This window comes from Struthio camelus, chromosome 24 (assembly GCF_040807025.1).
Source record: "Struthio camelus isolate bStrCam1 chromosome 24, bStrCam1.hap1, whole genome shotgun sequence".
In the NCBI taxonomy this organism is placed as follows: domain Eukaryota; kingdom Metazoa; phylum Chordata; class Aves; order Struthioniformes; family Struthionidae; genus Struthio; species Struthio camelus.
The window spans coordinates 9761266-9777572 of record NC_090965.1 but is presented as its reverse complement, the minus strand read 5'-3'; the positions used below and the strand labels follow the sequence as shown (position 1 = coordinate 9777572).

Below are 16307 nucleotides of genomic sequence, written 5' to 3'. Positions count from 1 at the left end.
AAATTTATAAGCAATCTTCCATTCATTCCCTACAGTTTTTGTGGGGCATTAGAATATTCGCTTTACAGAAAATGGTTTATTGAGACCACCAGCTAACTGATTTGCTCTAGAAGGCACAATTAACATGGCAGAATTGAACAAAATGTATTTGATTCCCCAAACTCTGTTCTAATATTAATGCCTTTAATGCTTCCCTTTGATAATCTGCAACTAATGTGTAAATTCAGTATTACCATATACTTAATGAGTACTGTTTAAATAGCATATCCTAGTAAGGGATTACTAAGAGGGCACATTTACAGGTTAACCTATTTTACTGTATGACAAAAATTGTCTGTCCTTCTGTTTTCCTTAAGATAGCATCACATTTCACATACCGATATACATATAACATAGCATTCCTTATTGCTTAAGCAGTATGAAGTTCTATAGAATGACACATTTCAGTCATATCCCCAAAGAAAAATGTCTTTGCAGCTGTTCTGTGTTAGATAAATAATTTAATCTGCTTGGACCATGCCATTATTTTCAGGCAGCAGGGAACATGCTCACATGCCAAGACTACTTCTTTGTAGTGTTCTGATTAGAATAGAACCTATTCAAATTAAATACAGGTTTATTTTTAGCCTGCTTTCCATAGAAAGTAAGACACGCAATCACACAGCATATAATTTCTAAGCCTACTAACCTATTTCAGCCTTGAGTTTGACAGGGGAGGAGTTTGACAAATATACTATACTCCCGTTCTCATGAAACATTGAGCAAATCTCTTTTAAGTTACCAACCAACACAGGCAAAAGAAAAAGCTTACTGTAAAATAAGTAAGCTACTTCATCTAGCTAAGTTCATAAGTGGAAGTCCAAAGTCTTTCATTACTGAATCCCTAAATACAGTTTTTCAAAGACATAACAGCAAACTTTCAAATGTCAGATCCACTTCAAACATCTCAGCATCACACTGAATGTTTTAGAGTATAGCTATTTTCTTAACAGTAGAAGTTCAATTCCAAAAGTTAGCTCATACTGAAATGCAATCACTAAGCTTTTTTGGGAAAACGGTTAGGCTAGAGATTTGCTCTTTTACCACAAAAAACCTACATGCACAGTTCAGCTTTACATACTGGAATTACATTCACCAAGAAAAATGAAAGAGCCATCATGAACTGCTGCCAACTATAGACATTCATCATTCTCTCAGATTTCTCTGCCTACCATTTACACTTGCTTCTCACCACTCACTAACCATAGTGGAGCAGAACCATTTATACAGTTCCTTCAAAAAGGCAAGGAGAGCGGTCACCTTATTTTCCGTCTACTAGATTCTGGATTTCTTCCTTTGTTTTAAACTCTGAACCATTTTCTTGGCAGAGCCTTCTATCCAAACACCATGCCAGTGGGCAGCAATAATATTTCAATTATCGTGTTAGATTACTTTAAACGAAGACATACTGGACACCTGGTTTTACTGCAGCATACCCCCAGAGCTCCCAGTTATGACAGGGACCCTAACACTAAGCATTAGACACATTTACAAAGAAGCAATTCCTGCTCCAAGGAATAAAGTAATTCTGTAATTTTTATTAAATAATTGAAGCTTCTCAAACAGGATCCTCAATGAATTCAGGAAATCCCAATATTTCAAAATCACAAGCCGTGACATTCCCTAAAGATAAGTTATGCTGTGCCAGAGAGAGGCAGTTCAGTAATAAATTCAAGTTTCAGAAAACATAGCTGTGTTTCACTGTGTTCTCAAGGACTCCCAGGAATTTAAAATATCAAAATCAGGGTTCTAATGTGCCATGCTCACACCTATATTGATTAGAGAGTCAAAGCCTGAAAGTTTAATTAAAAAAAAAACAACAAAACTCACAAAAAGCTCTCATGCTCCTTGTGCAATATGTACAGTCAGCAAAATCCTTGTAACTCCAGATGTGCATTGGCCACGACTAATATTAATGCATGACTTGCACAGATTTCACATGGTATTTCTGAATTGGGAGAAGCATTATTTAGTCTGTTACAAGAGCTAAGAATCAGAGATACACAGAAGTAAACAATATGCAGGCATGCATTGCAGTTCTTCAGATAAGAAATGAAGAGTATCTACCAAAGAAAAGTCCTCGATCTCTGCTAGAGGACAGAGTATATGAAAATACACACTATGCACACGTAACAAAAGAGAATGCTGCAAGGTATTTCTCATAGATAGTATGATCAGTACTCCCCCTCTCCTCTTTCATGTAACCATGGTTGGAAGGAACTGAGTTTATGTTTCTCATAGATTTTTCAACACATTCCTAAACAAAGACAAATTTGTTATAGAAAAGTGTAAATGCTGACATTTTAAAGTTCTGGTATAAATGGCACTGCAGCTTTTAGGATTGCCTAAGTCACATCAATTTCACAAAAATAGTATGTGAAAGACTTCCTCTCAAAACACACATACATAACAGTATTTACTATCAGCTGTATTTAAGTTAAACCTTTAAGGAATCTTATATCATTTAAAATTTTCCCCGGGATGCATGGAGGACGTATCAGATACCCACTGCAGTGTCTTATAAATGTATCCAAACCACACAATGTTTCTATACAGCCAGCTGTATGTAAGAAGAAAGAATTCAAGACCTGCCAACATTTTTCAAAATGCTTTAAATATCTTGCAATTCAGAAAATAAAATTATTCTCTCTTTCATCTGCATGAAGATTTTAGTAAAGAGTCTTTTCCACCACTCATTTGGCACTACAGCTACAAATCAGAAGTATACAAAAAAGAAACAGGAGAAACTGACATACCCGTAATAATAGAAGACTCATCTCTATTTCCAGCAAAACATGGACCAGCTATCAGCAAAATTCATTAGGAGATATAAGTAAATTCTTACCTTGACCGCAGAATGACTACACATTAAGCTATCACACACACGAACCTCACTGGTTTCATTCAATAAATTTGAATTTTGTTATAACTTAATTTTGAACCATCTTTTCCATGGAAACCTGTATTTATGATCTTAAAAGTATATTGTTGTTGAAGTAATCACATAAAGAAAGAAAATTTCCCTACGTGTTATGTTTATCATTATGTAAGAGTAAAAATGAAAGGAATTTATCTTTTTGCTTGCACAGTCTATCCTGCTGTTTCATCAGTATTCATTTAATAAGATTTACTTTCAGCTATGACACCCTGGATTTTCAGTTAAATATGAAATATTGTTTTCTCCCAGAACAGTAAGTATGAAGAGCAAGACAGATCAGAAAAAAGAAACTGCTCAGCTTTTTGGGTTCTATCACTTTCTACCAAAGTACAAACAAGAACTGAAATAAAGCAGACTACTAACATGTTATATCACAACGCTTGGCTGAAGAAATCCACCTACAAAGCAAGGCACAGATCAGAGCAGTTAACCTAGTGTAATTATATGAAAGGTGCTGATTCAGGAACACCAAACAAGTAGTGGGAGTGGCACAAATACATTAACTCTGTCTGCCTTTTCCTGCTGGAAGTTATAGCGCATTCAGAAGAGCTGTCAGAAGCAACTGCATGCTCCTCACGCTCACCTCCATGGTGTGGCCTATTAATTTATATTAATAATAAACTAAGGCAGCTGAGGCAGATATGCATTCCTTATTGTTACTTATGCTCCAGGAGAAGCAAGGTAAGATAGACACTTGGTGTCAGAAACTACTGCAACTAGTACTGCAAGAACCCCTCTACCGAACCCCGAATCATTAGGATCAGAGAATCCAGGCAGCTTCTGCCTTGTGTCTAACAATGGTGCTTTTTTTTTTTTTTTTTTAATTTTTATACCTTTAGCTAGTTGTTGCTAAGCAGAACAGCTGTCTAAGCCACTGCATATTCACAAAAAAATAGAAATAAAGGAGGTATCTGGCGTTCTCTAAAGCCTTAAGCAAAAGTCTTATTTAAAATTGTTGTATTTGCAGTTCTACACAAAAAGTACTTCTAAAAAAGGAGCCTAAAGAAATCCTTATAGGTACACCAACCAGGTCTAAAAATGTTACTAGTATTCCTGTTTTACTGGTTTCAAAGTCAGCAAAAATACACAAAGCCAGGTATCAGTATACCTGTCAAGGTAAAGCAATGCACCAGGGTTGGCATCTGTCAGACTGCCTGTGAACACCACACAGAGATTTCAAGCAGCGAGAATGGGAAAATGGGATGGGTTTATTTCAATTGATTCAATAATTGATAATAGAGGACTGATTTAAAAGCACTTGACAAGGAACAGACTAACATTGTAAGGCTTCATAAATTAGCACAACAAGTATGGACACAGAATGTTTTAACAGAGGGGGTTTCATGCATACCTTTTCCCAAAGGATTTTTAATGCTCACGAAAAGAGCTTCAACTTCTGTATTCTTTAGAACAGGGCTGGGTAGCAAAACGTTCAGTGACTGAGGGCAGATTGGTTTTAACAAGATATCATCTAGCTAGAAGAGCATATTATCAACCTAACTTGAAATGCAATTACTAACTACCCATTTGTAGCAGAGATTGAGGCAACTTAGTATTTTAGCAGATGAGTCTGCTCTGATATATATGCTTCATTAGGCGTTAACTGACTACATTTCCTGTTGTAAGCAATTGTTCAAAATTTATTTTCATAGTCATGCAAGCAGAGAATCTGCAACATAAAGTAGGAACCACTATGCTGATGTAAATCAATTCAGTAGTTTTAAATTGACAGGAGGACATAAATACTGAAGATTTCCGATCTGAACTGAGAATTAAAGTACAAAAACTCAACCAGAGAAAGCACTTTCGTAGCAAGAACATGGTTTACACCACCACAATCATGCAATGTTTCATGACCATGCTCTTTCCCATACATAAATCATCAAATTTACTTTGGATTTAAATGTGCTCTTATTTCAGGCAGTTAAAATAACAAAAATAGTTATCTTTCCTACCTTTGCATGCCCCAGACTATTATTGCCACTTCCAAACCTCAGCTCCTTTCCCTGTCAATCCATCCAGCAGTTACTAAAACAACATAGAATGGAGTTTGTCTCTCTGAATTCATCATGATAGAAACAAAACTGCTGAACATAACTTATTATCATTATACAATACCTTGTTATTTGGATATTTATTGTACTAACACATTTAGTTTATTAGCAAGTGGTAAAAAAGAACAACAGGAGGAAGGAAGCAAACACACAGGATGGTTAAGAGCCATCCTGAGTCTTAACTATCAACCAAATCATCTTAGCTGCAGGGCTCTAGCCAGCACAGCAATCTGATTCACCACAACAGGCAATGCTGGAACCTGGAAAAGAACCACATACTGATAAAAAAAATTTTTCTATCCACCAGCTACACATCTCCACAAATACCAAGCTTCTGCTGGATAAGCAAACAGATATACAGAAAACACAAAAGGAAATGCAATATTGTGAACTGGGGTAATGGAACTGCAGACTTAGCAATTTAAAGGATGCATGTGCAGAGAAGACCTTTAAAGGGTCAGAGTAAAGCTTGCCCTATAACAACGGCAGTCATGATAAAGTTGCTAAATTAAAATACTATGATTATAGGAACAGCTAAATTCCTACAGATGCATTTCTTGCCTTTGTTCTTTGTGCAAATAAGTGATTATGGGTTTATCAGGAGAAACAGCTCAGCTTCTTAGACAATAGCTACTTTGAAGTACCTTTGATAAATAGTACAGCCACATTTTGTTCTTTTCCAGATGTCGCATACCACATAAATCTTTGACATCCGACAAGAAATAGGATTTCACAGGGAATGATTAGGTTTTTCACAATATAATTAATTTAAATTAGTTCATTTCTTTGGGCAGAGACTTATTGTCTACAGAAATGTCACTGTCCTGGATTCAGGCTTTTCAAGGAATGTATTGCCAGGCTTACAGAAACATTTGTGGTTAGGTTGAAACATAACATAAACTCAATATTTGGTAATCTAGTATATTCTTGAAGTATAAGAAATAATGCAGAGACAATACAGTAAGCAATGGTGTAAGCAGTGATAAAACTAATTGGACAGGAATACAATTTTTCTTTTATTATTTACATATGCTCTAACATACATGAAGTTACTAAGAAAGTTTAAAGACTACTTACATTTTAAAAATAAAAGATACTGTAAATTATCTTAGCCAATGTGCAATGTGGACATATATATATATATATATATGATACATTCAAAGTAATGCTACAGAAGAAAACCACAGTACTCAATACTTTCCGTCCTAACGCTGAATGAAAAAACCCGCTATCCCAGAGTATTCCAAGATAGCTGGCTGTCAAAGCCTCCAAATGCAGAATCACCTATCTAAGCTAAAATATGAATCCAGCCATCCAATACTGAGATAAACAACCTAGGGAAAAAGAAACTCAGTCTGATTGCAGAACTACACTTGAAACAAAAACACAAAATGCTCAAACTCAATACGGAAAACACATCTTGGTATACCAATTTATGCCTTATACACCAGATCATATACATACTACACTATCTTCAAAAATAAACAAGAAAAAAATCTGAAAATGGAAAGCCTTACGATTCTTGTTACATTATCAGATGAGTGCTTCCAATACCTTGTAGAAAATTTAATGCCTTAATTCCTTATGCCATTTCCTGCATATGCTCTATTGGTGAAAGAGCACAAATAAAACAGCATAAGTGAGGACTAAAACAATTTAACTGTTATTTTCAGAAAAGAGCCAGTAAACAAAAGAAAAGAAAAACCAACCAACCAAACAGCACCCTCCACTCAACAGTTTTTCCTTTATAGGAGTATCTCACACCTTTAAGCAAAAAATCTGATTCAACTGAAATCTGCACCTATGGAAACTTCCAGACGGACCGTGCAAAGTACTTCAGCACAACATACTCAATATGCGCAATTGACACAGCTGCGCTGTCAAAACATGGATTAATTTCAGCATTTAACTTTAAAATCTAGTGCACTTTTTTTCTCTACTTGCATCTAAATACATCTAAAAACCAAGCAAATTGCCAGAGTAGCTATTACAGCATCTTCCTTTCTCTTTAGTGGAACTGAAGAATAACTAAGAAACATCCGCAATAGCAGAAGCCATATACAAGCTAAGAAGGGCAAACAGTATAGCGCAGTCACCAGTTAATTTCTGTGCCTCTGTAGGGAGGAAAAACAAGGTCTAAGTAACGATGTAATACATTAATACCACAAACCACACAGCATGCTAATAATGAAATTTCAAAATATATTTAAAAATGAGAAAATGCATACTTATTCTTAAATCACGAATTTGAAGTTCCCTTCCACAGTTATTTCAATAAAATGCTAAAACTTAGCATTACCTCAGTCTGATATGTCTTCAGAAATGCTGACACTAAAAACCAGACCCTCTGAACAATACGAACAAAAGGCTCTGTTCTATTTTTTTGGTAGAGAAAAATATAATATAGAATTAATGTTTAGAGATTTTTCTAAATACTTCTTCGCTCAAATAAAACCCCTTATACCCAAATGCTAAAAAGCAATGTTCACCACTTACATGCTTCCAGGAAATCTGCTTATCAAATTGTTACTGTGATGAGTAACTGATTAGAAAACACACAATTGCATCATTTTGTTGGGTGGCAGGGGCAAGACCCGCATGTGAAGGGGGTAAAAGGGGAGCGATGATGACATTCACAGACTAGCACATGCTCGTGCATTTCTCTAATGAGAAAATAAAGGCACTGCAGAAAAAATTTATTCCAGAGAACATAATTTTGTAACAATAGCCACAGCTTTACTAAATTATATAGCCAGAAGGTGATAATGATCTTAATCTTTCTCCTTTACATACTCTTCACCTGTAAATACAAAATGGCAACTCCATTACAATAATTAACTTAAACTTTAAATGACTGCCTGTCTTTTCAGTTCTAGTGTTTTACTAGTTCAGACTAAACATTTTATCTCAATAGCAGGTAAACAAAACCCTACAGTACTAACAATTTTCCTTTATTGACAGTTTATGTTCAAATGTTCACAGTGTGGCACTCATCACTTAAATTACCATAGACTTCATGCTTAGAAAAAAGAAATGGTATATTCTGTTACCAAAGGGTTAAGGACTTCTATGTCAGTTCAACTGACCTTGGTATGACTTACCCACAACACAGTCAGCTCTTCAGTAACACAGATGGTTGACTTGATTTTGCCAGTATTTTAAGCTTAGAAATGCTTTTAATTTTTTGTTATTATTATTTCCCCATGCTGTGTTTACTGTTTTACATATGCCTCTGACTGCCAAGGAATTGTTAACTAATCACCATGAGATTCATTTTGTCAGTACACAGCTGGGTACTTGGTCATACAACATCTGCTTCTCAACATTTCTTCTTTTTCTTATCTATCAGTAGTTTGTAAGAAAACAGTCTCAACAGAATATAGTAAACAGTACTTGGAAACAGAAGTTGATAAACAAGTTATTAACTAATGACTAGCAATACTTAAACGTGCAGATTACTAATGAACCTATGTCTTACAGAATGAAAGGACCAGTTAAAACAGGCATGAAATACAGAGACATTCTGATTAACTCATCTCAAGGCATTTATTAAAGATTATTTCAACTTAGAACAATAACATCCTCAATGGAAATAACATACATTCTTTGGAGTAACATTCTCCAAGACGTAATCTCCCTACAGCAGTTTCACGTTTTAGGGAAGCCTCATCTGAAGTTCAGCTAACCAACTTTTCCCACACATATGAACCTTGGACTACCTCCTCAGCCATGTTGTTCAAATGCAGATACAACAGAAAAGCACATCTAGACTCCTGCAGTACACAGGTACTATCGTGAGACTGCTGTTACTGGAGAAGGTGCAGCTCTCACACACTTACTGAACAGCATAACGTATAGTATAGTAATGTATAGTATTGCACAAGTTTCTAAGAAGATTAAGTTCTAGATAGCATTTGTTTATTTTTATAGGTGCCATTCTGCATCAGGAACATAATGGGTAAATTTTCCATTATTTTTATCTTCAGAATAAATTTATTTCACTACTTTAAAGCACATTAGAAACTAGAACTAGTTGAAACAGACAGGAAAAACAAAGAGCAACTTCACAGCAAAGTAATTGTTTGTCCTTTTCATTTTTACTTTGTGCAGTCAGTCATAAAAAATGATGCCGTCGTGTACAACCATACTTAGAAATCTAACTAACCTATTTTTTTTCCTCATCATCCATGACTGTAATCAGATAGAAAAGGCAGGATACGGCATCATTTATGATCAGCTTCCAAGCCACCTACTCTCTCTTCTTTATGCACAATACAGCATCACAAAACTGACGTATCAGCAGTCACTCTACCAGAACTGTGCGGATGATAATCTGTTAGATTCAGTGATTAATTTTCACTTAACTGTAACTAATTGTTTTCAACTTAATTTTTGCTTCCGAAAGTTCTGCCCAAGGTAGGTAGATGTCTTAAGCAAAATAGCAACAGTTGTATGGCCTATGAGACAGAAAGAAAGGTTGTTGAGTTACAATAATAAAAGTTTCACATTTGGAGTGCTTAGCTCTTGGATTGTGGTGCATCCAGTATGGGAAGCTTGCCAATCTTCGTCTTTATGCAGCTGTCTCTAAAGGCTGGACTCATTTATTTCTGCTTAAAGAGCTCAGTAAATTCAAGACTGACACAGAAATGGAATTCTCATAAGAAAGCACTTCAAATAAAAAGATAGCTTTGAAGGCAAAGCCAAATCTAATTTCTGTTCTCAATTTACAATCAATCAGAAGGCAGCTACGTATACACACCCCAATAGGAAAACCAAATATGACAGCACAGTAGGTTTTTTTGCTGTATTTATTGCATCATTCCCTTTACTGTCATCCTTTTCTGACCTAATAGATTCTGGAGTAATCTCTTGGAAATGGTTTAGTATTGTTAGAGCAGAGCATTTCACAGAGCAGATATTCTGTTACCCACAATAGATACTTTTTATTAAAATGTTTCCTTATTCAAGAGTCTATACTGGGTACTTCACATCTACCTTCTCTATACTTTCTCTTTTTTTTCCTTAAAGACAAATGAATTCAAGATTAAAAGAAAAAATTAGACCTAGATTTTGAATGCTCTGAAGTTTTTATCAACTTTGTCAAAATTCCATAGCTGAAGCTCCTATGCCTCACTGTTCTCTCCCTAGTACCAAAAAAAACAGAGCATTAAATGCAGCCTCTCCAGTTGCATGATCCCTCCAGAATATGACTCTAGTATATATGTATCGCTTTGAAGTAACTAGTAGAAGAGCATAGTAGAACTAGGATTATAAATTTGGTCTTGAAATGAACAGAGGCCAAAATTTCATTTGTGTTTTAGTCTGGGTGGGTCAGTCCAATACATTTGTCTACTGACTTACAGGTAAGCAAATAAAGTGACAAGGTGTATTTGGAAGAATCCTGACTTGACTGCTAGTCTCAATATTATTTGCTAATCAGCCTGTGAGGTCTCACCTACCTTCAGCTATTTTCCTCCTTTTGAAGCAGTCAAAAATAAGTCAGTTTGTAATGGAAACACAGACAATTAGTAGAGAATTCTCACCAATTTTATAATCCCTGCACTTCTGTCATTCACTTCCCCAAAAGACTTCTCCAATCCAATGACTCTGTTTAACAGTTTTCTTTCCTAAAGGACTCTTAAGAAATTTCCATCTGGTCAGATCTTTAAAAACAAGCAGAAAATCCAGTAATTTAAAAGGGGCATGTGAGTCAAGATAAGAATTAAATAAATAACTAAGTTTCTATTTTTCTTGGTTAGAGAATCAATTTGGTGCATGAAAACAAAGACCGAATGATTGCCTTTAAGTTTTGAAGACATTGGCATGGACAGAGTTACACTAAGATCTGGAACAATCTTCAAGCAAGGTTTAGGAGGACTTGAGAAAATATTTTTCAAAATAGCAATAGCTTTACCTAAGATCTTTTGGAAGATCAAATAACGCTCCATTAAGCACTTCAGAAAACAAACCACCTTTTTTCTCTTAGCTTTCTAAAGGCCTGATACAGCTTCTGCTATACTCTCAACTTGAAATGTAACATTTACATCTACATGTATACAGGTTAAGTTTGAGAAAATATATATAATAGAGCAGAACTCCCTAGTCACATTAAAGGAAGTACCCACTATAACTGTTTCAATAAGATCCTGACCATTCATAGCCTCTACTGCAGGATTTAAGTTTTCCTCCTTGACCTTACTTCCATGCCTTTCTGTGTCACTGTATTTGATTTTACAAGACGTGCTGTACTACCAATGCATGGGTTGGTGGTTCTTCCTTCCTGCTTTTGGATTTTGTCTAAACTGTCTACCATTTTTCTTGAAAGGAGTTATGATGGAATGAAGCATTTCACAATTTCTTCCCTGAAAAGATTTTGCTGATCAGAATATCTCGTATTTTACCCAGCATCCAGTGAAAAGCTTAATTTTAAAATGTATTTCCTTCACAGCTGTAGAGTAAAAAAACTAGAACTGCAAATGCAAAATGATGGCTGTCTACTGTCTCTAAACACTGTTTAAGCCATTTTCTCCTTGTTTCCAGGATACACACATGAACCTGAAGACACAGCTGTAAAAGGTTACCTTTTTTGTTTGAATAAAAGTATATGATGAATACTATCATATAGAGTAAATCCCAGTCATTCTTTCAAATGGACTTCAACATAAGGCAATAAGACATATAGATAGATGCTGTTTTTTTCATAATCTATCAAAACAATTACATCAAACAATTCTGACAGCAGGTACCTTCCTTAACAATACTTGTCACAGAATCACAGAATGGCCAAGGTTGGAAGGGACCTCTGGAGATCTAGTCCAACCTCCCTGCTCCACCAGGGTCGTCTAGAGCACATTGCCCAGGATCGCGTCCAGGCGGGTTTTGAATATCTCCAGCGAAGGAGACTCCACTACCTCTCTGGGCAACCTGTTCCAATGCTCTGTCACCCTCACAGTCAAGAAGTTTTTTCTCAGGTTCAGATGGAACTTCCTGTGGTTCAGTTTCTGCCCATTGCCTCTCGTCCCGTTGCTGGGCACCACGGACAAGAGGCTGGCCTCATCCTCTTGACACTCCCCCTCCAGATACTTGTACACGTTGACGAGATCCCCTCTCAATCTTCTGTTCTCCAGGCTGAACAGGCCCAGCTCTTGCAGTCTTTCTTCCTAGGAGAGGTGCTCCAGTCCCCTCATCATCTTTGTAGCCCTCCGCTGGACTCTCTCCAGAAGTGCCATGTCTCTCTTGTACTGGGGAGCCCAGAACTGGACACAGGACTCCAGGCGAGGCCTCCCCAGGGCTGAGGAGAGGGGCAGGATCACCTCCCTCCACCTGCTGGCAACACTCTGCCTGATGCAGCCCAGGAGACCATTGGCCCTCTTGGCCACAAGGGCATGTTGTTGGCTCATGCTTCACTTGTTGTCCAACAGGACTCCCAGGTCCTTCTCTGCAGAGCTGCTTCCCAGCAGGTCAGCCCCCAGCCTGGACTGGTGCTTGGGGTTCTTCCTCCCTACGTGCAGGACCCTGCACTTGCCTTTGTTGAACTTCAGGAGGTTCCTCTCCACCCACCTCTCCAGCCTGTCCAGGTCCCTCTGAACGGCAGCACAGCCTTCTGGTGTGTCAGCCACTCCTCCCAGTTTAGTATCATCAGCAAACTAGCTGAAAGTGCACTCTGTCCCTTCATCCAGGTCATCGATGAACACGTTGAACGAATATGTTGATGAATACATTACCATGTCACAAAACTGTGAATGGAACTTAGTTAAGATCCCTTATTAATTTTACTTGATTGTGAACTGATGTGATAAGTAATAGTTTTGTGACTAGCATTTAGTTGCTATTGAATAAAAGCATTTAAACCTGAATTCATGGTTTAGTCCCTTTCAGTAGCTGTTTTATACAGAACAGCAAAGAAAAAAAACAGGCATCTTGCTGTTCAAATAAATATTGTGCTGAAACAAAGATTAGTTTGTCTTTATCTGCCATTTTAAATTCTTAATAAGAGACTTACTGAGCTTTCCTGAAGGCATGGTCAGAACGATCAGGCAAAACCAATGCTGTACGTGTTTGATATGAAGGACATCGACATATGCTAATAATGTTCAGCACCTCTTTATATTATGTACAGCAAGGAGGATTGCTACGTCAGAAGGAATACTGCTGAAAAGAGCCAGCTGAATAATTTGTTACAGTAAAAAAAATCCATGTCTAACATGGAGACTAAGAATAAATTTTGAAGAGCAAAATTTTACATACCACCTACTAAATTTATTTTGTAGTATTTACAGCAGCACCGAAGTCTGAGTCTGCAGGCAATGCTTAAATTTCCTGGTTTTGAACCAGATATTTTATTGTTACTTCAAACAGCAGGTGTTATTCTTATCCCCATATGCCTGTTAAATGTAAGAAAGGCTTCACACCTAGCATTTAGAACATGCGCATCCAGGTAATAACGAATACTAAATACGTCCAGACAAAAGGAATGATTTCTGCAAATATGGTGTCTTGATTCAGTTGTTTGCTTGCTTGTTTTTTAATCTTTCTTAAAAACTCAGATCCTATAGTGCGGACATATTTTACTAATATTCAGCTTCAAAAATTTTAGGCTACTACAAAGCTAAAAATCATAGCCAGTCCTTAAATCTATTCTCCCATTTTCTTACTGTAATGATTAAATCTGCAAGAGGGAAAGAACTCATCTCTCTCCCACTTCTTTAAACAAACTTTAAACAGTTTTTAAAGTCTAAATAATAACAATAAATATGAAATAGTATTAAATCCACAAGTGCATGAACAGGTATAGTTTTCCCTTGCAGTCTCCCTCTCTGTAATATCGTTAACACCACAACGGAACCTCTTAACAACAGAGTTCCAAAAAAAAAAAAAAAACCCCACCACCCAACAACAACACAGATGCATTTGCCAACAGCCCACTTTGAAACAACTGAGGATTTCAGAACAACAAATTTTGTGCCCCTCAGGGTTATTCAACAAAACAGAAATTGATTTAAAACCTTTTTCTCTCTGCTGCATTTCACTCAACATAAGAAAAAATGGTCAACAGAAAGAACTTCCTCAAGTAAAAGCTCTTGTACTATTCCCACAATATGACACTTTACATTACATAGCAGAGTTTGATGACTGAATGGAAGAATATTCTATTTTTAGTAGACTTTAATTTGAGAGAAAAAAGCAGAGAACAGTTGGTAGTTTCTGAATGCTTTAAAACTTCCCTGCGGAAATACTATTTGCACTTGTGTAAAAACAGAGGCAGATACAATGGCTAATGAAAAACCCATGACCCAGTATCTCAGGGCTACTACTGCCCCCAGAGAGATCCTCTGAAGACTCTCTATGTACACTGACAAGAGGCGTGCCATTTGCATCAATCTTACTCCTCACTGGCTGAACAGAGATCTGTTACAAAATATAGACATTCAGATTTTCACTTTGCTCATCTCATTCTGAAATTAAGCATCCCTTCACCCTCATTCCATCTCTACTTTATTATTTGACTCATATTCTCTGAGAGCAAGCATTTTTATGCTAAAGTATCCTCTTACAGAATTGTGATGTCTTCCTTCACAACTTTCAAAAACTGAAGTAGCACTGTGACAGCTCTTAACTGCAACCATTTGCACTACTTCAAGTTTTTGTTGGACTGCAGATTAAAACAATTTTGAGGGCAGACAACTAATACTGGAAAACAGCCTTACTCAACTCCCCATTGATTTTTCTGTTACTTGTCCTGCAGTAGCATTTCCTACCTTTATTAAAGGAATGAATGAGTCTGAAGACCATCTTTTAAATAGCTATTTTCCAGTACCAAAGTTCACTCAAGATTCTTTTGTTTCTAAGATCATAAGTAGGTTCCAGTTTCCATTTGGATCTTGCATTAAGTTACTTCAACTTATGTTATAAAGAGGAGGGTTTTTTTCTAGTCATTCCTCAGTTTCACTTCTGCTGTACATCAGACATGAATCTATAAGTACTGTAATCTCTGCTTAGTAGTTAGAATCTTATTCTTTTCAAAATGAGGATACCAGGGAAAACTGAAGACTTATACAAACCACTTTCAATGAAAATTAAGCAATTGGACAGTAAGGAGTTCTATATGCTAGGAAACAAGTGCAAAAAAAGAAAGTGTGAAAACACACTCTACCATACGCATGCAAGAACAAAGGACAACACAAAAGTTATCTAATACAAAGCTAGATATAGTCCCAGAAAATATCAAGCAATTAACCACTACATGGCCAATACTATTAAATTAAGAACTGTGCAGACCATTTATCTATGCTTAAATCTAATAAATATGCTAAGATTGTTTCAATAGCAGAAATAGTTGTGATTTACAGTGACAAGTATTTATAACTCAAAGTTCAAATCACAGACTGTATATATGAATACATGGCTACACAATATTCCACTAAACCCAAAACAGATCCCGATACAGATCAGGACTTATAAATATCCATCTACAGGAAGACATCAAATACATCTGAACTGTGATCAGTGCATCTAATCAGCTTTCCGAACCATCTCTGAAATATAGTTACGCTCTACCCATTCACCTAAGACAAGTTACTCTAAATGACACTCTCAAAATGCAGCATTTATTTACACGTTAGCTTACACGTGGGTGACGTTATTCTTTATGCATCTATATTAATGGACTGTAGATTTAGTTAAACTTGCCTTCATACAATAAATACAGTGGCCCTGAAGCAGAAGACAAGTAGTCTTCTACTGCCGTTTGCACAATGTTTACTAAGGTAGAAAGATTAATATGAAAGATTCAGATTAATAAGGCTCTTCAGCTACCAAAGCTAAGTGACAGTGAAATATTTTGAGGTGCAGTATGTTAAGGCTGAATCGAAAAATGCATCTTCTTCCACTTACGCTCCTCAATACACCATGGCAACAAAGTAGCCAGAGATTTAGAAATTTATGATCTAAACCTCAAACTCATTTTCTATATATATATACTTTACTTACAGGTTAGAAGAGATTTCATTGGCTCAAGAAGACACATATATCTTAAAATATTTTGCAGAATAGGGCAGAACCAAAAGGCATAATATGCAGTAAGGTCCAAACCACATATGGTCCACTGTAATCATTTGCTATTTTGATCAATGTTAATTTTAAGTGCCCTGCCCTATTAATTCTTTTAACTACTAGCAACATCTGCTAATGGTATTAATTAAACTTTTCCAGCCTCTCCACCTTCACTAGAGAAAAGTAATTACTCACCACTGTCCTAGAGAGAGGGAAACAAAATC

At 36.4% G+C, this 16307-nt stretch overlaps 1 protein-coding gene across 14 annotated transcripts in view; it reads right to left on the bottom strand.

Annotated features, from left to right (window-relative positions):
- MAGI3 (membrane associated guanylate kinase, WW and PDZ domain containing 3) overlaps positions 1–16307 on the bottom strand; it is a 106335-nt gene that overhangs the window by 59492 nt on the left and 30536 nt on the right. The window contains exon 1 of one of the 14 annotated variants that reach the window (XM_068918629.1): positions 4933–4951. The exons of the other annotated variants lie outside the window; for them this stretch is intronic. The gene's annotated coding sequence lies outside the window, so the exon portion shown is untranslated. Of the gene's footprint in view, positions 1–4932; positions 4952–16307 lie in introns of those variants that run through there. 14 annotated transcript variants of the gene reach the window in all.